The sequence below is a fragment of the Eurosta solidaginis genome, chromosome 3 (genome assembly GCF_040869045.1).
Source record: "Eurosta solidaginis isolate ZX-2024a chromosome 3, ASM4086904v1, whole genome shotgun sequence".
NCBI classification, from domain to species: Eukaryota; Metazoa; Arthropoda; class Insecta; order Diptera; family Tephritidae; genus Eurosta; species Eurosta solidaginis.
The window spans coordinates 244,547,169-244,571,475 of NC_090321.1; the positions used below are offsets into that span (position 1 = coordinate 244,547,169).

The following is a 24,307-nucleotide window of genomic DNA, read 5'->3' on the forward strand; positions in this document are numbered from 1 at the left end:
TTGACGTTGTCGCGATCAATGATTACTCAATAATTTTATGTTTTGTTTTTGAATTTTTTTTTCTAATTCCCTTTTTCCTTGCTACTATTGCTGTTTTATTTATTTTGACGCGCTTCATGCTTTGCCTGCTACTATAATTATTCATTTGTTTATTTGTTTATAGTCATGCAAAAATTTTTCGCTAAACTATTTCAATGTAACAAATTGTGCAACCGTTGATGACAGCAGCAGTGCGCAGTCACATCCATCGATCGTTGTCAATCTAATCTCGCAAATCTTCTGCTAAGCAGACAATTTAAAGTGTAGAAATTAAAGCATAGATATTTATTTGTAAGCAATCAAATGTGAATTGAAAAGGAAATCGTAAACAGGAAACTTGACATTAAATGCACAAATGCCCATCTATAACTTAATACAAAATTTGATGACTAAACAAATTAACGAACTGCAAATATGTGACTAAATATTTAAATTTATATAAAATAAACTTCCATATATCAACATCATCAGTATCGCAAAAAAAAATTTGGTTAAGCCATGTCTCTCCGTCCGTCCGAAATCGGACGATAATCACACCCACTTTCTCGATATCGAGAATTTTGTAAAATGGAAAAAATTAGATAATGCAAAAACGAATACCGCTAAGCTAATGAAATTTGGTAGGTGGATTAGCGAAACATAAGCTCTAACAAATATTGGAACATGGGCGTGCGTGGCACCACCCGCATTTAGAAGAAGAAAATTTGGAAGTTTAACAAGCTGTAAATCAAAAGTCGTTATAGATATTACATTGACATTTGGCAGAGACACTATCCTTGCCAAATTATATAGACTGAGTGAAGATAATCAAAATCGGTTAAAGATCACGACCAATTTTTCTAAAGGTCTAACCTTAACAAATTTTGCAAAAAAACGATGCCTTTTAAGTACATTTGGCTGATATTCTACTTCAATAGTGATATGGTTGAGCTGCCCTTTTTTGTTACTCTTTCCAAAATATTTTAATATCATAAGTAGTGATAATACATTTGAAAAAATTATCGATACCGGCACTCATTTAAGATTCTCGGATCAAAGTATCGATCCTAGTACTCATACTCAGTAAAAGGTATCGAGTATACTCGATCCAAGTGAGTACTTCGGAATTTTTACCAAAAGTGAAGAAACTTTTTTCTTAAATTAGATCGTATGTCTTGAATTTAGTAGAAAACAATTAAGGAAGTTTAAGGTTGGAAAAACTACACATTATTCATTCCGGATACGTTTAAAGGGAAAAGTAACAAACGAAATGATTTAAAAGAAACTAGTTATAAATTAAAAGAAACTAGTTAAAAATATATTTGGCGGCCACCGTGGTGTGATGGTAGCGTACTCCGCCTGCCACACCGTATGCCCTGGGTTCGCACCCCGGGCAAAGCAACATCAAAATTTTAGAAATAAGGTTTTTCAATTAGAAGAAAACTTTTCTAAGCAGGGTCGCCCCTCGGTAGTGTTTGGCAAGCGCTCCGGGTGTATTTCTGCCATGAAAAGCTCTCAGTGAAAACTCATCTGCCTTGCAGATGCCGTTCGGAGTCGGCATAAAACATGTAGGTCCCATCCGGCCAATTTGTAGGGAAAATCAAGAGGAGCACGACGCAAATTGGAAGAGAAGCTCGGCCTTAGATCTCTTCGGAGGTTATCGCGCCTTACATTTGTGGTTATAAATATGCAAGCATCGCGTTGCGTAAAAGGCTGCACAATATTTGCTATCATAAAAATTAATTATGTACTTACCAAGTTTCAATAAAATTGGTCGATTTTAAATCGACTTATGTTCCTTCAGTTAGAAACACGTCTTTCTAAATGAGGTGGCATTTCGGTGGTGATTTCTGCGATGAAAAGCTTCTCGGTAAAAGTTCCTCTGACTTGCGGATGCCGTTTGGAGTCGGCATAAGATATGAAGGTCTCGTTCCCCAATTTGTAAGGAAAATCAGAAATAGCACGACGCTAATTGAAAAAGATGCTAGGCCTAAATCTCCCTTAACATAAATAAAGTCAAGTATTTTTTTATGGCAATAAACTTTTTGTGTAGATATTAACTAAATATAAGGGGGGAGGGGATCAGAAAGATATTCGCTTTTTTAAACATTCGTACTTTGCACTACCATATAATTACTGGTAGTGTTATTACCTATCATGTATATATTGCAAATTTTGTAATAATTAAAATTGTAAGCACATATTTTTTAAGTAGTCGGGGATTTTTGTCAGATCAAAGTGATATCAATGGCTTTCAAAACTTTAAAATTTTCTTCTACTTAATGTGGGCAATGCCCCGCCAATTTTACAAAGTTGTAACAGATTTTTTGTGCATCGTAGTGTTAATCGCGTGGATATCATCTGATTCCGACCGTTTTCAGTACCAACGACGCTGTAAAACTGCTTACTCCATTCTGAGTATTTTTCGGAAAAGTATCGATGCGGAAAAGTATCGATCAGGAAGAAAAAAACAGAAGCAGAAAGGCGTGAGTGCGAGGAGCTTGAGCTGCTGGTCACCAGGAATAACACCCGAAATTTTTACCAAAAAATACGGCGACAGATGGAAGGTTTTAAGACCGGTGCAAACTCCCGTAGGAACGAAAACGGCGACCTTGTAACTGATCTCCAGAGAGTGCTTAGATTATGGAGGGAACACTTCTCTGCACTCCTAAATGGAGGCAGCAATTTACCGCGCAGATATGAAGAACAGGATCCCGCAATCGATGATGATGGAATATATGTCCCCCCGCCCGATTATGACGAAGTTAGAATAACAATAACCAGATTGAAAAAGAACAAGGCCGTGGGCGCTGATGGATTGCCTGCGGAGCTATTCAAGTACGGCGGCGTGGAGTTGGTAAGGCGCATGCAGCAACTTCTTAACAAAATATGGGCGGACGAGTGCATGCCCCACGGTTGAAATCTAAGTGTTCTCTGCCCAGTCCACAAGAATGGGGATACTGCAAAATGCACCAACTATCGTGGAATCAGCCTTCTTAATATCGCATATAAGGTCCTTTCAAGTGTATTGTGCGAAAGATTGAAGCCCACCGTGAACCGGCTGATTGGACCTTATCAGTGCGGCTTCAGACCTGGTAAATCAACCATCAACCAGATTTTCACAATGCGCCAAATCTTGGAAAAAACCCGTGAAAAGAGAATCGACACACATCACCTCTTGGTCGACTTTAAGGCCACCTTCGACAGCAAGAAAGGAGCTGCCTATATGCCGCTATGTCTGAATTTGGTTTCCCGCAAAACTTATAAGGCTATCCAAAATCACGTTGAGCAACACCATCAGCTCAGTCAGAATAGGGAAGGCGCTCTCCGAGCCGTTCGAAACTAAACGAGGTTTCAGACAGGGTGAACCCCTATCGTGCGATTTCTTTAATTTGATGCTGGAGGAAATTATACTAGCTGCAGAACTTAACCGCACTGGAACAATATACTATAAAAGCGTGCAATTATTGGCCTATGCTGATGACATTGATATCATCGGCCTAAACACCCACGCTTTTAGTTCTGCTTACTCAAAACTGGAAAAAGAGGCGGTAAAGATGGGTTTGATGGTGAATGAGGACAAAACGAAGTACCTGCTGTCATTGAGCAAAGAGTCAGCGCATATGCGCTTTAGCAACCATTCTACTGTTGGCATCCATAATTTCGAAATAGTAAAAGACTTCGTTTATTTGGGAACCAGCATCAACACTAGCAACAACATCAGCACTGAAATCCAGCGAAGAATCAATCTTGCCACTAAATGATACTTTGGACTAGGTAGGCAATTGAAAAGTAAAGTCCTTTCTCGGCGAACGAAAATCATACTCTACAAGTCACTTATCGTACCCGTCCTGCTATATGGGGTAGAAGCATGGACCGTGACAACAGCAGATGAAGCGGCTTTGGAAGTGTTCGAGAGAAAAGTTCTTCGAAATATTTATGGACCTCTACGCGTTGGCAAGTACCGAAGAAGATTTAATGATGAGCTGTACGAACTATACGCAGACATAAATATAGTCCAGCGAATTAAAACGCAGCGGCTGCGCTGGCTAGGTCATGTTATGTGAATGAAAGATGATGCTCCGGCCAAGAAAGTGTTTCTATCGGAACCCGCCTATGGAAGCAGAGGTAGAGGGCGGCCCCCACTCCGTTGGAAGGACCAGGTGGAAAACGATTTAAACTCCCTTGGTGTGACCAATTGGCGCCGGTTGGCGGAGCGAAGGAGCGATTGGCTTGCCTTGTTGGGCGGCCATAACCGTTTAGACGGTTAAGCGCCAATTAGGTAAGTAAGTAATCGATGCTACTCACTCAGTACTCGTATCGTTCTATCACTAGCCATAAGTCGCACAAAAATCTCCCAGTCGGATTAACCACACAAAGCATATAATAGTAACGTTTCAAGTGCACGTCGGGGTATGTAATTTTCGGTTTCACCCGAATTTAGAATTTCTTACTTGTTGGTTACATTTCAATTTCTGTTAGGATTTTTTTACCAATATAAGATAAGTCAAATATATGTAAGTTCGAAAACACAATAGACTTCATAATTTATCAAATGTGCTTTCGACAATATCAAATTAATATTATCATTAGAGTACCCTGCATATACTTTGTCCTGCCAAAATAGTGGGTTGCCTCCATTTGAAAGTGAGCCTCGTTTCCCTCTTCGCTCTCAAGCGCATTCTCCTGTACTTTATCTTCTATTTTATTCCAATTATCTCCCTTCCACTCCGATACCTCTTCACGTTCCTGCTTCTAGTCGCAGTTCCACTCCCAATCCTAGCACACTCACACTTCCAATTCCACTTCCACTCCAACACCTATTCCCAAACCAACTCTTACTACCAGTACGACTATGAATGCCATTATCACTACCGCTACGAATCTCGCTCCCACTTCCACTCCCACTCCCTCTACCTCTCTCACCTTAACTATATCACTGAGACGTTCTCCGACTACTACCACTACGACTATGATTGCCATTATCACTACCGCTACGAATCTCGCTCCCACTCCCACTCCCTCTACCTCTCTCACCTTAACTATATAACTGAGACGTTCTCCGACTAGATAAAATTCCTTCCTGTGATGTATCTTCTCTTTCACTTAACCGCAGCATTTGTCGTACTGTAGCCTCTGCAAAAAAAAAAATGTATCTCCTTTCACTTTCTCGATTTTTATCTCTTTTAATCCCATTTTCTTGCCTTTCCCTCGAGCTCCTCCTATTTTTTTCATCTTCCATTCTGTTGCTTTTTCTCCTTACTATCCTCCCTTCGCACTTTCTCCATTTTTATCTTTATTTCATACCCCTATTTCTTCTCTCTTCCTCACTTTCTGCTTTTCTTCTCCTCCCCTCTCATATTTCCACTCCTATCTCTTATTTCTTCCTTTTCTCTTCTCTGCTTATGGTTTTTCGTATAACTCTCTCTTTCTCGCCCTTCTTTTGAACTACCGCCCCTGGTTCACATTTTGACCTATTTCTCAGGAATATGTTCACATATGGAACTAATACAGCTATACTTTTTAAAATTGCTTCATACTATTTGGTATTATAAAGCTAGTACGACTTATAACAATAGGTCGGGCCCTGGTTCACTTATTGGCAAGAAACGTTTCTCAAATAATAAGTTAGTGAAGGAAGTATCCAAGGAAATCGCACCATATTTTTTTTTTTTTTTGCCAGGTTCACCCTTGGTTCACATCCCGAAAAGATAAGAAAGAAACCCGACCGAATTGTGAATCTAACGCATCCTCGAATCCACATAAACACACACACACACACACGATTTCATCAAAATCGGTCCAGTCGTTTGGCAGGAGTTCAGTTATAAATACACGAATAGAAGAAATAAATATATATTAATATACATATATTGTTTACATTATTAATTGAAATAAAATTAAAAATAATTAATCCGTTCTAAAATACACTCGATATTATCGAAGGAACATTTGATACTTTTTAAAGTACTTTTGATACTTTCTAAAACCGAATAGACGTTTTCTAAAGTCAAGTTGATATTTTCGAAAGTACTGTTGAAAGAAGTGTAGTTTGCGTTGAGACAGACAGACAGATGGGCATATAGGCAGGCATGGCTAAATAAAATTAGCTCGGTATTGCAAATATTTCGGTATACTTATTGATGAGGCTTATCCCTTTTTCTTCTGTTGGACTAAAGTTACATATATGCCATTCAGTCATCATTGTGAAAATACCGTCGGTGAATGGGCACAACCGGCCGCTAAACAATGCGATCTAAATAACTAATAAAATTAATATTATTTTCCGATCTTAAATATTTTAGCCATAAAGATACTCCCCGAAGTTTTTGCGCAGCATTATACGAAAATTAGCACCACTAATATACTAGCCGCCCATATCGGAAAAAACCTTCTAGGTATGCGAAGTTTATTTCCGTCTTAAGACAGGTATGCCTGCTGCGGGAACATTCTAAGACTCTTCGCAAGGTACAGTCAAATGACGTCGATAAGGAAAGGTAACGCATGCCGGGATCGTTATCTACGTTATCTATGTACACATATTGGTAGGTTAAATTTTGTGATCATTTGGTCGAATACAAATTTCCGCTATTTGACAGTCCCGATTGGTTGATAATAATTTTAACTTTGTACTTTGGACTTGCAACATTTTAGAATGAATTTGAGTTAAAAATGCTACATGTTTAGGACATTTATTTTGTTGATTCCAACTGCTATTTATTACTATATTATAATGACGCGCACAAGAAATAAAATATTTTTATTTGGTTAGAGAAAAATAAAAAGTCGTTAATGAAGGCAGAAGCTGCCTTAGCGTCGCTTTGCTGAAAGTGCTTTCTGCATGCAATAAAAATGCTTTCATTCTTCCATGTGTTATTTGTGCAGTTGTGCAATTTTCAAAATCACAGTTTATGCATTTACCTTTTTCAAATCCGGCACTAACAATTATTGCGCTTTTAATGTATTTTCTGTGCACATATGGAAAATTCACACGGTCTCATTTCTATTTTAGTTTATAATAATTTTTTTTTTTTTTTTCATTTTAACGAGTAAATGGCTAATATAATATTCTATAAGTTTTCAATGCATAAATTTGTCCGTCACGTCCCATTTGTGGGTGTTAATTTTTTCTGTTGGATTATAGGACCAAAGTGCATTTAACAAAATGTGATAGAACCGGCCGCCGTGTTGTGCTGGTAGCTTGCTCCGCCTACCACACCATCAAAATTTTAGAAATAAGGTTCTTCAATTAGAAGACAATTCTTTTAAGCGGGTGCGCCCCTCGGCAGTGTTTGGCATGCACTCCAGAGGTATCCTGCCATCAAAAGCGGCGAAAACTCATCTGTCTAGTAGGTACCCTCCCGCCAATTTGTAGGGAAAATTAAAAGAAGCACGGCGCATATTGTAAGAGAAGCTCGGCCTAAAGTCTTTTTGGAGGTTATCATTTATAATTCATTATTTAAATCAATCATTTATTTATTTAAAATTTCTAAAAGAAAAAAATTCTTCAATTTTGATTTTGTGAAATAAAGCTTTTTTTTAAAATAAAACACCAGCATTTGCGATAAGAACCCACCAAGAATAGTAAGGTACATATACAAATATAATATTTCGCAGCTTACAAATCCATGTTATTTTTATTGTTTGTAGCGCTGAAGACACTCCCCGAAGGTTTTAGGGAGTGTTGACGATATTTATAGTTCTTTTCCGAACATAAGTGGATCCAGTACGTTCCGGTAACAAGCACCATTAAGGTACAAGCCCGAACATACTGGAACGATTTAATATGACCTCATTGAACCTTCTATGCAATCCCGCCATCCACCTCTAGTTCCACGAGGAAATTGGGGTCACCAGAGACAGGCCTGTTAATATTTGTAGGATACTTTCATATTTATAACATGATTCCCCTCGAGTAGGTAAGGTTTACAGCTGAGTTGCGAAAGCTGTAAGGCATATAGCTTTTTATTGCGGGGTTGCTAAGGGGTTGTTTTAACAAATTCATCTCGCCTTTTCGAAAATAATTTTAGGATAGTGATTTCATCAGCTGTCCATCAGATCTGAGTATTTACAAGCGTGCTCGGTTGTATTCAGAAGCTGTTCCCATTCCAATTGAACCGTGTCCTTCAAATTGGGCACAATTAAAGAAAATACCATACAGAAGTAATAAAATGCTACATGCACCACATAGGGTTAATTCATTTGTTTACATTTTTTTCACATAATAGCCCCTTACAAGAGAATCATTACAACTGTATATCACACGTTGTTAAATTCACTTTGTATACGACTATGCTCGTGCCAATTTTTTCTGTTATTGTTATTATTTGAAATTTTAATTATTTTAATTTTTACAGATTTCAACATTAATTTATTGTAAGCTAATTTTCATAAAATATTTCCGTCACTAGAAGTCGTAACTAATTAAGATATGTGTGAATTCCGAAACGGCTTTTTTAGACAAAATTTTTTGTTTTATTTTTTTATGAACCAGCATTCATAAATATGTACATACAGCCCTCTGGGACTGGGAGTGAGAATGGCACTGGGACTGGGAATACGGGATAGAGAAGAATAAAAAGAACTAGATAGAAGAAAAACAAGTGAAGGAAAAGGGACTGATAAAGAGATAGAGTTAGACGAGAATAGAGAGGTAGGGATAGATGCAGCGGAGGAGGGAGAATGAGAGGGAGCTAGAGAGGAGAGAAGGGATGGTAAAGACGGAGAGAGAGAGAGACGCAGAGAGAGGAGTAAATTAAGAGCTAAATAAAAACGCGAGAGAGGGAGAGTAAGAGGTAAAAACTTATTAAAAGTTACGCAGCTAAACCAAAGTAATGGCAGAACAACGACTGCCGGGGCTGCTAGTTATATTGTACCTTCCAAACATATCCAATTTTATATAAAAATAAAATATATAAAACTAACGAAATAGAATTTAAAATTTAAAATAAATTTTCGACTGAAACAAGCTAATCTAGCTAGTTTTTGTTTTATGTACATAAAACGCGGTGCAGTGCAATAACGCTCGAGGAAGGAACGTTAGTAAGTTCCCAACAATAAAGAAATAGCAATTACGGGTTTTATTTCTTTTTCAAAAAGGAAATCACCTGCGGGCGTTATTTCCTTAAAGTCATTTCCACAAGTCTATACCTACTTCCCTATTACCATTTATAACTAATTATAAACATTTCCATGCTCACATTGGAATAAAATGGAAACAAAAAATAAATTCCAATAATACAAAATAAAAAATGTTAAAATATAACAATAGTAGAATAAACTAAAATAATAAAATAAAATAAAACAATATCAAACAAATAAATTTACAATAAAATAAAAAACAGAATAAACATTATAACATTAGTTATTTCTTAATTATATTCAGTTGAGCAGAGCTCACAGAGTATATTAAGTTTGATTGGATAACGGTTGGTTGTATAGGTATAAAGGAATCGAGTAAGATATAGACTTCCATATATCAAAATCATCAGGACCGAAAAAAAAATTGATTGAGCCATGTCCGTCCGTACGTCCGTCCGTCCGTCCATCCGTCCGTCCATCCGTCCGTCCGTTAACTTGAGTAAATTTTGAGGTATCTTGATGAAATTTGGTACGTAGGTTCCTGAGCACTCATCTCAGATCGCTGTTTAAAATGAACGATATCGGACTATAACCACGCCCACTTTTTCGATATCGAAATTTTCGAAAAACCGAAAAAGCGCGATAATTCATTACCAAAGACAGATAAAGCGATGAAACTTTGTAGGTAGTTTGAACTTATGACACAGAATAGAAAATTAGTAAAATTTTGGGCAATGGGCGTGGCACCGCCCAGTTTTAAAATAAGGTAATTTAAAATTTTTGAAAGCTGTAATTTGGCAGTCGTTGAAGATATCGTGATGAAATTTGGCAGGAACGTTACTCCTATTACTATATGTACGCCTAATAAAAATTAGCAAAATCGGAGAAACACCACGCCCACTTAAAAAAAAAAAATTTTTTTTAGGTAAAATTTTAACAAAAAATTTAATATCTTTACAGTATATAAGTAAGTTATGTCAACATTCAACTCCAGTAACGATATGGTGCAACAAAATACAAAAATAAAAGAAAATTTCAAAATGGGCGTGGCTCCGCCCTTTTTCATTTAATTTGTCTAGGATACTTTTAATGCCATAAGTCGAACATAAATTTACCAATCCTTTTAAAATTTGGTGGGGGCATAGATTTTACGACGCTAACTGTTTTCTGTGAAAATGGGCGAAATCGGTTGAAGCCACGCCCAGTTTTTATACACAGTCGTCCGTCTGTCCTTCCGCATGGTCCTTAACACGATAACTTGAGCAAAAATCGACATATCTTTACTGAACTTAGTTCACATACTTATCTGAACTCACTTTATCTTGGCATAAAAAATGAACGAAATCCGACTATGACCACGCCCACTTTTTCGATATCGAAAATTACGAAAAATGAAAATAATGCCATAATTCTATACCAAATACGAAAAAAGGGATGAAACATGGTAATTGGATTGGTTTATTGACGCGAAATATAACTTTAGAAAAAACTTTGTAAAATGGTTGTGACACCCACCATATTAAGTAGAAGAAAATGAAAAAGTTCTGCAGTGCGAAATAAAAAACCCTTGAAAACTTGGCAGGTATTACATATATAAATAAATTAGCTATATCCAACAGATGATGTTCTGGGTCACCCTGGTCCACATTTTGGTCGATATCTGTAAAACGCCTTCACATATACAACTACCCTCACTCCCTTTTAAAACCCTCATTAATACCTTTAATTTGATACCAATATCGTACAAACACATTCTGGTGTCACCCCTGGTCCACCTTTATGGCGATATTTCGGAACGGCTTCCACCTATAGAACTAAGGCCCACTCCCTTTTAAAATACTCATTAACACCTTTCGTTTGATACCCATATTGTACAAACGCATTCTAGAGTCACCCCTGATCCACCTTTATGGCGATATCTCGAAACGGCGTCCACCTACGGAACTAAGGATCACTCCCTTTAAAATACTCATTAACACCTTTCATTTGATACCCATATCGTACAAACGCATTCTAGAGTCAACCCTGATCCACCTTTATGGCTATATCCCTAAATGGCGTTCACCTATAGAACTATGGCCCACTCCCTTATAAAATACTCTTTAATGCCTTTCATTTAATACACATTCCAGGGTTTCCCTCGGTTCATTTTCCTACATGGTTATTTTCCCTTATGTTGTCACCATAGCTCTCAACTGAGTATGTAATGTTCGGTTACACCCGAACTTAACCTTCTTTACTTGTTTTTTTTTTTAATTTTTAACGCCAGTCGAGAAAAGGAAATAATCGCTATTTGAATTTGTTGAAATTTAGGTATTGTTGTATAATTAAGTAATTTATTTGTTTACTTTCCCCGAATACAGATGTTGTTGTTAGTACTAACAAATGAAAAAGAACATTTTTCATCAAACTCCTTGTATTTATTCAATTCACAAAAAAAAATTCAAATTTGGAATAAAAAAACAAGCAAAATAGCGCCCGCGGGTGTAATTTCCAATTGAAAAGGAAATAACGCTCGTCAAGAATAGGAAATAGTTCCCGCGGGCATTATTTCTTTTTTTTTGTTTAGGAAATAACGCCCAGGGGCGTTTCAATGAAAATAAACAAATTTAATTTTTCACGTCATTTGGAAATACACGTTTTATTTATTTTCAAATTCACATCTTAAGCACTATGTGGGAAAGCATCTAATCAAAACATTTCAAAAGCAAAGCAATAGAAAACCCCAGAAAAAAAACGTGAAACCGTATGAGTATTTTTAAAAATAATATTTTGATGCACTAAATTTGCAAGAAAAGTTGTGGAGCCAGTAGAAACAAATGCAAAAAAATTGAAAATAAAAACATATATAAAACCATAGTAATTCGAACAAAAACATAGTTATTGAAAAACCAAAGGATTTTTTAATTGAAATTTATATTTATCTATATATATGTTAGCAGCACTAAGCGATGCTATCGTCTCTAAGCGATGTTAAGCAGTTACGTGAATTCACATCAATAATTCAATCATTATGTATCTACATAAACGAATAAATAATTGCGTATACACATATGTACGTATACGAGCAGCGGAGCGGCAATGCACAAACACATGCATATATCTTATCTGAGTTGTGACAAGAGAGAGCAATAATTTGTGCACGTAGTTGTGGCTGGCGATTTTGGAGGCGAAACTAACTAGGAACTAGGAAATCAAAAAGCCTAGAACTATGCAGCGTAAACTATAAAAGCGGGGCAGGCGAGTAAGAAGTAATTCAGTTTGAGTTGAGCTATCAATCAGTTTGATTAAGCACGCGATCTGGCGGCCAATAGTAGAGTTTCATTTGAGTTATCAATCAGTTTGGTTATTAAGCCAGCGAGTAGCAAAGTATACGTGTGATTGTGAAGTACTTTAATAAAGGCCATTTTTCCATTCTTCAATATTGGAGTTATTTATTCAACAGTTTAGTGATTCGAACTTAGCAGAGGATTGCAAATAAGAGGATTTGCAGCAAATTCGTTACAATTGGTGTCAGAAGAGGAATTGTTGAATAAATTCTAGAGGACAACAAGGACATGGCAAAGTTCAGTGAATTGAAGATCCAGCAACTAAAGAAGGAGTTGGAGAACCGTGGATTGAATACAAGCGGCGTTAAACTTGAACTTCAGGCACGGCTACGAGAGGCAATGGAAGGAAAAGGAATTGATGTGGAAGAGTATGACTTTCATCTTGATGGCGAGGAAATAACAAAAATGGAAGAAACACCGCAGACAATGGCGAACACAGACTTGAACATGATTTTGGCTGCAATATCTGCTCAAACATCGACAATGGCTTCTCAACTGGAATCGCAAAGGACAGATATAACATCTCAACTGTCATCTCAACTAGAAGAACAGAAGACGTATATGGTATCCCAGATGGAATCACAAGAAACGCGTATGTCAGAAATGCCGACACAGATTACATCGAAGATGGAAGCACAAGAGGCACGGATATCCGAAATGTCGGCTCAAATTTCAGCACAGATATCATCGCAGATCTCTGCTCAACTGGAAGAGCAAGAAGGACGTATTTCCTCGAAGTTGGAGGCGCAAGATACAAAAATTTTACAGTTTAAAGAAAAAATCGAGGCCGAGGTGGATGCTTTGAGAGGACGTATCGAGCAGTTGCGACTAAATCGCCCAGCAGTTTCAACTAGTAATCCAAAGGTAAAAACACCATCCTTTGACGGTTCTGTTCCTTTCCAGGTCTTTAAGCTACAGTTTGAGAAGACCGCAGCAGTGAACCAATGGAATGCTGAAGATAAAGTTGCAGCTCTGTTCGTGGCACCACGCGTGGCATCCCAGAGTACGAGCGGAACCACTACGAAACATTGATGAGCACTTTAGAGAGACGTTACGGAAGCGAGCATAGGAAACAGATATTCCAAATTGAGTTGCAAAACCGCTACCAAAAAGCAAATGCGACATTGCAGGAGTTTGCTTCAGATATTGAAAGATTGGCTCATCTTGCAAATGCGGACGCACCCGTGGAATACACTGAAAGGGTAAAAATTCAGAGCTTCATAAATGGCATACGAAATGTGGAAACGAAGCGGGCTACATATGCGAATCCAAAGCTAACGTTTGCTGAAACGGTATCGCATGCATTGACTCAGGAAACAGTCTCACTTTTGAGTAAGCCAGCGTACAAAGCTCATCGCGTGGAAGTGGAAAAGCCAGACTGGGCAGACGCAATTTTGGAAGCATTGAAGGGTACGCAGCAGAAGAATAATGATGCAGTCAAATGCTTTAAGTGTGGAAAGCCAGGGCATATTGCGCGTTATTGCAACACCAACCCTAACAGTTCCAACAATGTGGGTGGCCGTAAACGCAAAGCTGGCGGAAATGAGCAAGAGCGTGTCGGATGTAAAGGACGAAAACTTGCCCCGGCTATTGAATGTCCTGTGATATCTGTGTCGCAAATTGGAAGGAAATCAAGCAGTCTTACCGTCAGAGGGAATGTGGATGGCAAGGAGCGTGTACTGACTGTAGATACGGGCGCATCTCATTCCTTGATCCGATCTGATTTGGTTAACAGGAAAGTAAAGCGGTTACCTGGAGCAAGGTTGCGTACGGTCACTGGCGAGTATAATCAAGTCCAGGGAGAAGTAATATGTGAAGTCTTAATTGGGAAGGTCATGGTTTTACACAAATTCGTTGTGGCGGAGATTGTCGATGAAGTTATATTGGGAGTGGATTTCTTGGTTGACCATGACATCAAGATCGATATGCAGAAAAGGGCGATGCATTATGAGAACCAAGATGTGCCACTTAACTTCAGTTTGGAAAAAGGGTTCAGCGGTAAGCGAGTGCTGCTGGAGGAGATTCGACAGAGACCACGAAAGTCAAGGAAAGTAGATCGAGCAAAGGTTGATGGATTGAATGGGCCAAATAAAGCGAAATCAAAAGTACCTGCGAGAAAAACACTGGCATTGACAAACACTAATGGACGCACTAAAACGACTGAAATAATCTTCCAGAAAGAATGCAAGGGTGGTTTCAAGCCAGCGCGCACTACTGTTGGGAAACGTCGGAACGATACTGAGTATGTGAAGCCAATCCGTCAAGAACAAGCTCTACAAAGTAGTTCTTCATTGGCCAAGCAACAGAATGCGAGAGAACGATCCAGAATAATGAGTAGTAAAATGGAACACAGGTTCGACAAGAAAAATAATTCGGATGGTTTCCGGGAGGGAGATTTGGTACTGCTATACAACCCTCATCGGCGGAAAGGTGTTCCATCCAAATATCGGTGCAGTTGGGAAGGCCCGTACAGAGTTGTGAAGACGATTAGTGATGTCATCTACCGCATACAAGCAATTGGGAAATCACGAAATAGAAGAGTGGTACATTTGGCGATGCTAGCAGCGTTTAGATTGAGAGATTTGTCTGATCGGGACGATCAGACTTAGGTGGAGGGCAGTGTAACGAATGTTAGCAGCACTAAGCGATGCTATCGTCTCTAAGCGATGTTAAGCAGTTACGTGAATTCACATCAATAATTCAATCATTATGTATCTACATAAACGAATAAATAATTGCGTATACACATATGTACGTATACGAGCAGCGGAGCGGCAATGCACAAACACATGCATATATCTTATCTGAGTTGTGACAAGAGAGAGCAATAATTTGTGCACGTAGTTGTGGCTGGCGATTTTGTAGCCGAAACTAACTAGGAACTTCTGGAAATCAAAGAGCCTAGAAGTATGCAGCGTAAACTATAAAAGCGGGGCAGGCGAGTAAGAAGTAATTCAGTTTGAGTTGAGCTATCAATCAGTTTGATTAAGCACGCGATCTGGCGGCCAATAGTAGAGTTTCATTTGAGTTATCAATCAGTTTGGTTATTAAGCCAGCGAGTAGCAAAGTATACGTGTGATTGTGAAGTACTTTAATAAAGGCCATTTTTCCATTCTTCAATATTGGAGTTATTTATTCAACAGTTTAGTGATTCGAACTTAGCAGAGGATTGCAAATAAGAAGATTTGCAGCAAATTCGTTACAATATAAAATTCAAATTATGTATGTATGTATGTATGTATGTAGGTATAGATCGGGTTGCGTCATAAACGGATCGTCCGATCACAACCAAATTTGGACATCCCACTTGAAACCTTCCAGGGATGGTCATATAATAAATATAACATATAATTTCGATATATAAAAGGAGCGTGGCACCTGCCATACAAATGGAATCTTTGATACTGCATAACTCTGAAGGTATTCATGCTAGAACATTGAAATTCAGTAAGAAGTTATATGAGGTCAATCCCCAACAACACCAAGAAAATGTGGGGTGAGGGAGAAGGGTCCGTGGCACCTCCCATGCAAATGGAATATATCATACCTTATATCTCTGGATGTAGGTATGGTAGGATAATAAAAATTGGTAAGGAGCTATATGACGTTAAGTCCTAACACCTCCAGTAAAATGTGGAATTGGAGAAAACCAGGCGTGGGACCTTCCGTACAAATGGGATTTTTGAGAACTATGGCTGCCGTACAAACTTAGGTTATTTTAATAGATAAAGTTTAACTACAGACTTGAGTTTGGTCGTTATTCCGTTTGGACGTTTAGTAATCTGCCGCCGTTAAAATTTTTTTGTTAATTTCAGTCTACCTAAATCTTCTATATCTATATAAACTTAGAACAAACGATACTACTTATCAATCCATTGACACAGGCGTGGAAGAATCGCAAGCTGTGCATTGTCCGGTTGAGTTTCTTAACTTCCAAAGCCATTGAAGTAATGATTTGATAGGAAATTTCGAAAACTACAAAGTTTTCATATCAACCGCCTCAAATTTCCTATTAGGTTGGCTTTCGCAATGTCTATCAATAAAGCTCAAGGACAGTCATTAGCTGTAGTAGGAGTCAATCTTACCAACTCATGTCTCACCAATGGCCAATTATAGGTAGCCTACTCCAGAGTTGGCTCATCAAAAAATCCTTTTATTTATACTCCAAATAATTTACTAAAAATATTGTATATCCTATGATTTCAGCAGTACCTAAATTCGAAAATACACATCCTTAAAATATCTTTAAAATTTGTGTTATTTATTTTGCATATTTTTATAGAAACGTGGGTTCGACGGGAATAAGCTAGTAAATATTATAAGAGCAAATATGCCTGGAACAAGTTGACAGTGGGAGTTCCAAAACGTTCCAGCTGCTTTTACTACATATACATATATCCGAAGAACGTCAAATAGATGGCGCTTTGCGCATGAGTCACGCAATGATATCCACATAGTCAGCTTATGATTTCGAGGGCGGCATCCTTGGCCGAATAGTTACTCTCTAACGTTTCAAGCCGTTTCCGTGGTGTAGCTTGGCAGCATAGCGCGGCAAAAACATACGTCAGCAAGCCTTCGGAGCTACAACTATAAAGTGACGTCGACGAAGGTATGTGTTCGAATTCGCAGTCCTATAGTTGTGTGGGGCGAATGGTGTGAGGGCCAGCAGGCGGGGTACGGTGTGGTGGTTGGGATTGCTGCTGTTCGCATTTCGGAAATTGTAGCTCTTAAAAAAATACGAAATAACTGGATTGTGATCAAAAAAAGGCCAGCATTGATGCTAATCGTTAAAACAATGTGCCATCAGAATAATGAATATTACCAAAACCATTAATAGCGGCCGCAATCCGCAAGATTTTGAAGCAAAGACCTTTCTTTAAATACATAAGCATTAACAAATAATGTGTAAACCACTAGTCCCTGTAGCAGCAAGACTTTAAATAAAAAAAATTGTGTGATCTGGTAGCACCAGATACGTATTCAGATAAGTTTTAGTGCGCTTAATCCGAATTTGGTATAAGGATGGTAGGCCTAGCGGGTCCCGGTTCCGTTGTAGGCTCAAAAAAGTTCAATTACCAAAGAACTCTTTGGTTTGATTTTTGTGGTAGCAGATTCGAATTCAGTCCGATCCGACATTTTTTTTTTATATGGTGGTGTAATGTGAAGCTTTACTTCCTAAACTAATTGCACGATTTCTCAACGGAGTCTTAATTGTAAACCAACAACCGGTTAAAGAAAGTTTGTAATTTTGACCTAGAATATATTATTTCAAGGGCGAGTTCCATGGCCAGACTGTAAAAAAGGGCAAGTCGCCGTCAGCCCTTCTCTATAGTCAAAGTTAAGAGAGGTTGCATGCAGAGAGGCATCCCTCGTTACTGTGGCACCGCCAGGCGAACTTTTTGTTTTTTAATACTATGCGACCTCTTGAACTATAAACAGGTGCCAACCGCGACTTTCCAGCTATTCCATTGTCGGACATATTCTCTTTTAATTTAATATTTCCTTGATTTGTGCAAATGCTCAGCTTTTGGAAAATAAATTCAACGAAACCGATAAATAGGAGTCTTTAAACATACTTCCTATTGCCAAAATGCAAGTTTATGTTGAAGAAAAGCTCTTTGGAAAAATGTTCGCAATATTTGTAATAATATATTTGTTCTGATGCAGCCATTTCCTTAGGCATTAGATATTATTAATGGGATCTCGTCGCTACAATCCTCTTTAAAAAAAGATTTTAATGGGCTGTCCTCGTTTTTGGTTAAAAAACCGCTTTGCATGCCGTTGTGCCATACCTTTAATATGTCATTGTCTATTGGCGTTTTCATTATTCGATGGAAATTGGCTTCTATTACTTCACTCTTCAAGTCTGGAAAAAAAGCGAAGTTCAAAACTTCTTGAGAAAGTAGTAAAGGAGAAGTTGGCATTTGCTATTAACGAAAAATTGAGTCTGTTTCTTGTCGTTCAACAGTGACAAATCTAGCAGTTTTTTCTCAATTCTGTGTTTCCGCGTTTAAGGATGGGTATCAAGTTGATTATATTTAGTCGATTATATTTCTCTAAGGCCTTTGATAGAGTTTCCCACAAAATACTTCTGCGAAAACTTGAATACATAAGTTTCCATTCAACCTTTCTGTCATGGTTACAGTCATATCTGACAAATAGAACGTTATTTGTTGCAATCGAGAATATGAGGTCCTATGAGTTCTTGGCAACCTCTGGGGTGCCACAAGGTAGTATTCTCGGTCCAAGCTTATTTGTTATTTTCATCAATGAAGTTGGCTTGCCTCGGTCAAAGAATTTCGTGATCTTGGTGTCATTTTAGAGTCTACGCTCAATTTCGTTAACCATGGTAGCTATATTATACCAAAAGCGTATGCTAATTAAGCTTTTTTACAGCGTTATGCGAAGGATTTTAAAGACCCAATTGTATAATTTTTGCGATCTAAATTAGAGTACGCCTCTGTCATATGGAATCACATCTACACCACACGCTCTGCAAGAATTGAAAGAATTCAACGTAAATTCATTCAATTTGCCCTCCTACCCCTCCATTTTGTTAGACCACTGCCTCCCTATATAAACAGGTGCATGCTCATAAACATTATTTCAGACGATCAGTACAACATTTAATGTTTATTTATGTATGCTTTGCACACAGAGTATATTAACTTTGATTGATTGGTTGTACAGGTATAAGGGAATCGAGATAGATATAGACTTCCATATATCAAAATCATCAGTATCGAAAAAAATGTGATTGAGCCATGTTCGTCAGTCCGTCTGTCCGTTAACACGATATCTTGAGTACTTTTTGAGGTATCTTGATGAAATTTGGTATGTGGGTTCCTGGGCACTCATCTCAGATCGCTGTTTAAAATGAGCGATTTCGGAGTATAACCGCGCCCACTTTTTCGATATCGAAAATTTCGAACAACCGAAGAAGTGCGATCATTCATTACCAAAGACGGATAAAGCAATGAAACTTGGTAGGTGGGTTGACCTTATGACGTAGAACACAAAATTAGTGGGCGTGGCACCGCCCACTTTTAAAATAAGGTAATTAAAAAGTTTTGCAAGCTGTAATTCGGCAGTCCTTGAAGATATCATGATGAAATTTGGCAGGAACCTATTCCTATTGTGTGCTAAATAAAAATTTGCAAAATCGGATGAAGAACACGCCCACTTAAAATTTTTTTTTTTTTAAAGTTAAATTTTAACAAAAAATTTAATATCTTTACAGTATATGTCACCTGCAATCACGAAACGACCCTATTGTGCGAAAACAAGTTTTCGAGAAAAACGCGTTTAAAATTTTTGTTTAGCTTGACTCTGTTTAGCGGCCGGCCGTTGTGAAAAAATTTTGTAATTAACATTAAAGCAACTTCCCGATAGCTACAAGCTTCAAACTTGGAATATAGTTCAGAACCCGATGGCAATGCAATAATAAGAGAAAGAAACTCCGATATGTGGCGCATGGATCGAAATATTTCAAAAAATCGTATTTGTGGTCCGATTTGGTTTAAATGCGATTTGTGAAAAAACTAAGAAATATAAAACACTGCGGTTTATTCCATTGGAAAGAGAGTTCAATTTCCTATAAGAAATACTCAAAAAGTGAAGAACGCTATTTTCGCACAATAGGGTCGTTTCATGATTCCAGGTCACATATAAGTAAACTATGACAACATTTAACTCCAGTAATTATATGGTGCAACAAAATACAAAAATAAAAGAAAATTTCAAAATGAGCGTGGCTCCGCCCTTTTTCTTTTAATTTGTCTAGAATACTTTTAATGCCATAAGTCGAACACAAATTTACCAATCCTTGTTGGTAGGGGCATAGAGTCTACGACGATAACTGTTTTCTGTCAAAATGGGTGAAATCGGTTAAAGCCACGCCCAGTTTTTATACACAGTCGACCGTCTGTACCTCCGCTCGGCCGATAACACGATAACTTGAGCAAAAATCGCTATATCTTTACTAAACTCAGTTCACGTACTTATCTTAACTCACTTTATCTTGGTATAAAAAATGGCCGAAATACGACTATGACCACGTCCACTTTTTCGATATCGAAAATTACGAAAAATTAAAAAAATGCCATCATTCTATACCAAATACGAAAAAAGGAATAAAACATGGTAATTTGATTGGTTTGTTGACGCGAAATATAACTTTAGAAAAACCTTTGTAAAATCGGTGCGACACCTACTATATTAAGTAGAAGAAAATGAAAAAGTTCTGCAAGGCGAAATCAAAAGCCCTTGGAATCTTGGCAGGAATACTGTTCGTGTTATTACATATATAAATAAATTAGCGGTACCCGACAGATGATGTTCCAGATCACCCTGGTCCACATTTTGGTCGATATCTCGAAAACGCCTTCACATATACAACTAAGGGCCACTCCCTTTTAAAACCCTCATTAATACCTTTAATTTGATACTCATAATCGAAAAGGCGTACTATAAAACTAAGGTTCACTCCCTTTTAAAAATCCATACCACCTTTCATTTGATACCCATATAATACAAACGCATTCTAAGGTCACTCCTGGTTCACCTTTATGGCGATATCTCGAAAAGGCGTCCACCTATAGAACGAAGGCCCACTCCCTTTTAAAATACTCATTAACACCTTTCATTTGATTCCCATATCGTACAAACATATTATAGAGTCACCCCTGGTTCACCTTTATGGCGATATCTGGAAAAGGCGTCCACCTATAGAACTAAGGCCCACTCCCTTTTAAATATTCATTAACACCTTTCATTTGATATCCATATCATACAAACGGATTCTAGAGTCACCCCTAGTCCACCTTTATGGAGATATCTCAAAAGGTGTCCACATATAGAACTATGGCCAATCCCTTTTAAAATACTCTTTAATACCTTCCATTTGATACCCATGTCATACAAACACATTCCAGGGTTACCCTGGGTTCATTTTCCTACATGGTGATTTTCTCTTATTTTGTCTCCAAAGCTCTCAGCTGAATATGTAATGTTCGGTTACACCCGAAATTAGCCTTCCTTACTTATTATTCCAAAGTTCGGTGGTGGCGTCCATAAGAAGTTCTGACATTAATTCGCTTTTGCAAAGAAGCGTCCATGGAAAATATTTTTCATAAATTTCTTTATTTTTTATTACAGCAACGCTCCTCGCTTCCACTCTACCTTCAACCTAAGTACGTTGTTACGCTTACTTGAACTTGGCTGTTTTCATTTAAAATTAATTAACAAAACTTGGTTATTTTTTCTTTAACGATTTTACTTAGTAGTAAATATAAATATAAACACGTCAGCGTACCTATGCACCTTTTTTCATTTTTATTTATTTATTTATTTTTTGGTAAAAGCAGACGTAAAATACAATTTTTTAATGCACATCAATATAATTTGTTGTGTCATTAAAAAATTGTTAATTAGTTGCATGCAACAATTTACCGCAATTTTATGCTCACTTGAAACGGAAGTGCAGAAAAAAACAAAACCGCACAAAAAGCATTAAAAAAACAAATAAAAACATGACTGCAACGTTGTTAAAAGGCAAAATTTGAATACTTGAAGTGTCAACACCATCAAAGCAAATTTTTCACAAAACCAATAAAGCGATAAAAACAAATTCACACTCTTGCACATCATTTTTGTTAAAAAAAAATACAAAAATAAATTTCACACCTTAAGCAAATCAATCACGTCAAAACACTACTTTTGGCTTAAATTCAACTAACTTCGTTGTATGAAATTCCAAAAAAAAAATTTTTTTTACCAAATAGTTCTTTACACTAAAACGCTTTTTTAGTTTAAGTTTTTTTGACAGCTTAAGTAAGCCTTATTCTATTTGGTATTAACAAATTCACTTATTTTATTGTTTATTATTTATTTTGTTCGTTTTTGTTCCGCTGTTAACCGTGCGTTGCATCTGCTGGTCGAACACCAACTGAATTTTCAAAACCGAAATTCACATTTAGGTAAAGTAAAGAAGGCAAATAAATTGCCAACTTTGTTTGTGCGCGACCGTTGTCGTCTTGCGTTTTGTTTCTTATTGACGACCATTCAACGACCAGCGACCGGCAGCGTTACGAACGTGCAGCAACAGCAACTTGTTGTTGGTTATTGTCACCGTTGTTTGTTTGATTTCGCTGTGTTTCCTGTTTTTGTTGTTGTCATGTTGCTGTTGGCTATTACTGTTGCTTTGGTTGTTGGTGGACAAGGTTGCTCACATGTTCAAATATGCATGTGCTCATTGATACGGGTGTGTGTGTGTGTTGACCAGAGAGATTTATTTGTAGTATGCTCAGCGGTCCCCAAGGTATATGTATTTACCAGAAGTGTCGCATGGGACCTATAATGGAACTCTTATGTTTCAAATCCATGAATTTCGAGCAGCAGACAAAGTTTCCTCACAAAATTCAAATGCATAGATCACAGTGACTTCTAATACCAAAGTGGTAGATTTGCCAATACACAATAGGCTCACTAAAGAAGGCACAAAACCCCAGCGGGTTAAAGTGCTGAAAATATTCCCGCCATATGTAAGTCTGCCTTAAAAGGCTACTAAAATCCTTGGACTTGCAAATCGTTCCGAAATAGTAGTGTTAGTACTTTTCCGGAAGGTACAGGATCGATATCTGGCAAACTACCATCATCATCGATAATAATCCCAATAAATTTCAACGAATGTCTTTATAGCTACACAAGAAAAAAAGGTGCACATGCACCTGGCTAGTATACCTCCGAGGAGATCTAGACCGAGCTTATCTTCGTGCTCCTTTTAATTTTCCCTAAAAATCGGCGAGACTAGACCTAAATGTTTTATGGCGACCTCGAACTTGGATGGCCGCAAGGCAGATGAGTTTTCACTGAAAAGCTTTTCATGGCAGAAATTAAAAAAAAAAATTGTTTCTAAATTTTTAATGTTGATTTTCCTGGGACTTGAATCCAGGATCTTCCATAACACCATCACAAGAGGAAGTTGAAACAAGTAAGGAAGGTTAAGTTCGGGTGTAACCGAACATTACATACTCAGTTGAGAGCTATGGTGACAACATAAGGGAAAATAACCATGTAGGAAAATGAACCGAGGGAAAACCTGGAATATGTTTGTATGACATGTGTATCAAATGAAAGGCATTAAAGAGTATTTTATGAGGGAGTGGGCCATAGTTCTATAGGTGGACGCCATTTACGGATATAGCCATAAAGGTGGATCAGGGTTGACTCTAGAATGCGTTTGTACGATATGGGTATCAAATGAAAGGTGTTAATGAGTATTTTAAAAGGGAGTAATCCTTAGTTCCATAGGTGGACGCCGTTTCGAGATATCGCCACAAAGGTGGACCAGGGGTGACTCTAGAATGTGTTTGTACGATATGGGTATCAAATTATAGGTATTAATGAGGGTTTTAAAAGGGAGTGGTGGTTGTTGTATAGGTGGTCGCCTTTTCGAGATATCGCCATAAAGGTGGACCAGGGGTGACTCTAGAATGCGTTTGTACGATATGGGTATCAAATGAAAGGTGTTAATGAGTATTTTAAAAGGGAGTAATCCTTAGTTCCATAGGTGGACGCCGTTTCGAGATATCGCTATAAAGGTGGACCAGGGGTGACCCTAGAATTTGTTTGTTCAATATGGGCATCAAACGAATGGTGTTAATGAGTATTTTAAAAGGGAGTGGGCCTTAGTTCTATAGGTGGATGCCGTTTCGAAATATCGCCAAAAAGGTGGACCAGGGGTGACTCTAGAATGTGTTTGTACGATATGGGTATCAAATTAAAGGTATTAATGAGGGTTTTAAAAGGGAGTGGTGGTTGTTGTATAGGTGGTCGCCTTTTCGAGATATCGCCATAAAGGTGGACCAGGGGTGACTCTA

At 37.8% G+C, this 24,307-nt stretch overlaps 2 protein-coding genes across 3 annotated transcripts in view; one reads left to right on the forward strand and one right to left on the reverse strand.

Annotated features, from left to right (window-relative positions):
- Fs (Follistatin) overlaps positions 1-22,353 on the reverse strand; it is a 161,818-nt gene extending 139,465 nt beyond the window's left edge. Inside the window, exon 1 of one of the 2 annotated variants that reach the window (XM_067775773.1) lies at positions 22,204-22,353. The gene's annotated coding sequence lies outside the window, so the exon portion shown is untranslated. Of the gene's footprint in view, positions 1-22,112 lie in introns of both variants that reach the window. The other variant, XM_067775772.1, reaches the window with a different exon arrangement.
- The window catches only part of scb (scab), a 256,100-nt gene that overhangs the window by 25,600 nt on the left and 206,193 nt on the right, over positions 1-24,307 (forward strand). The window lies entirely within an intron of this gene.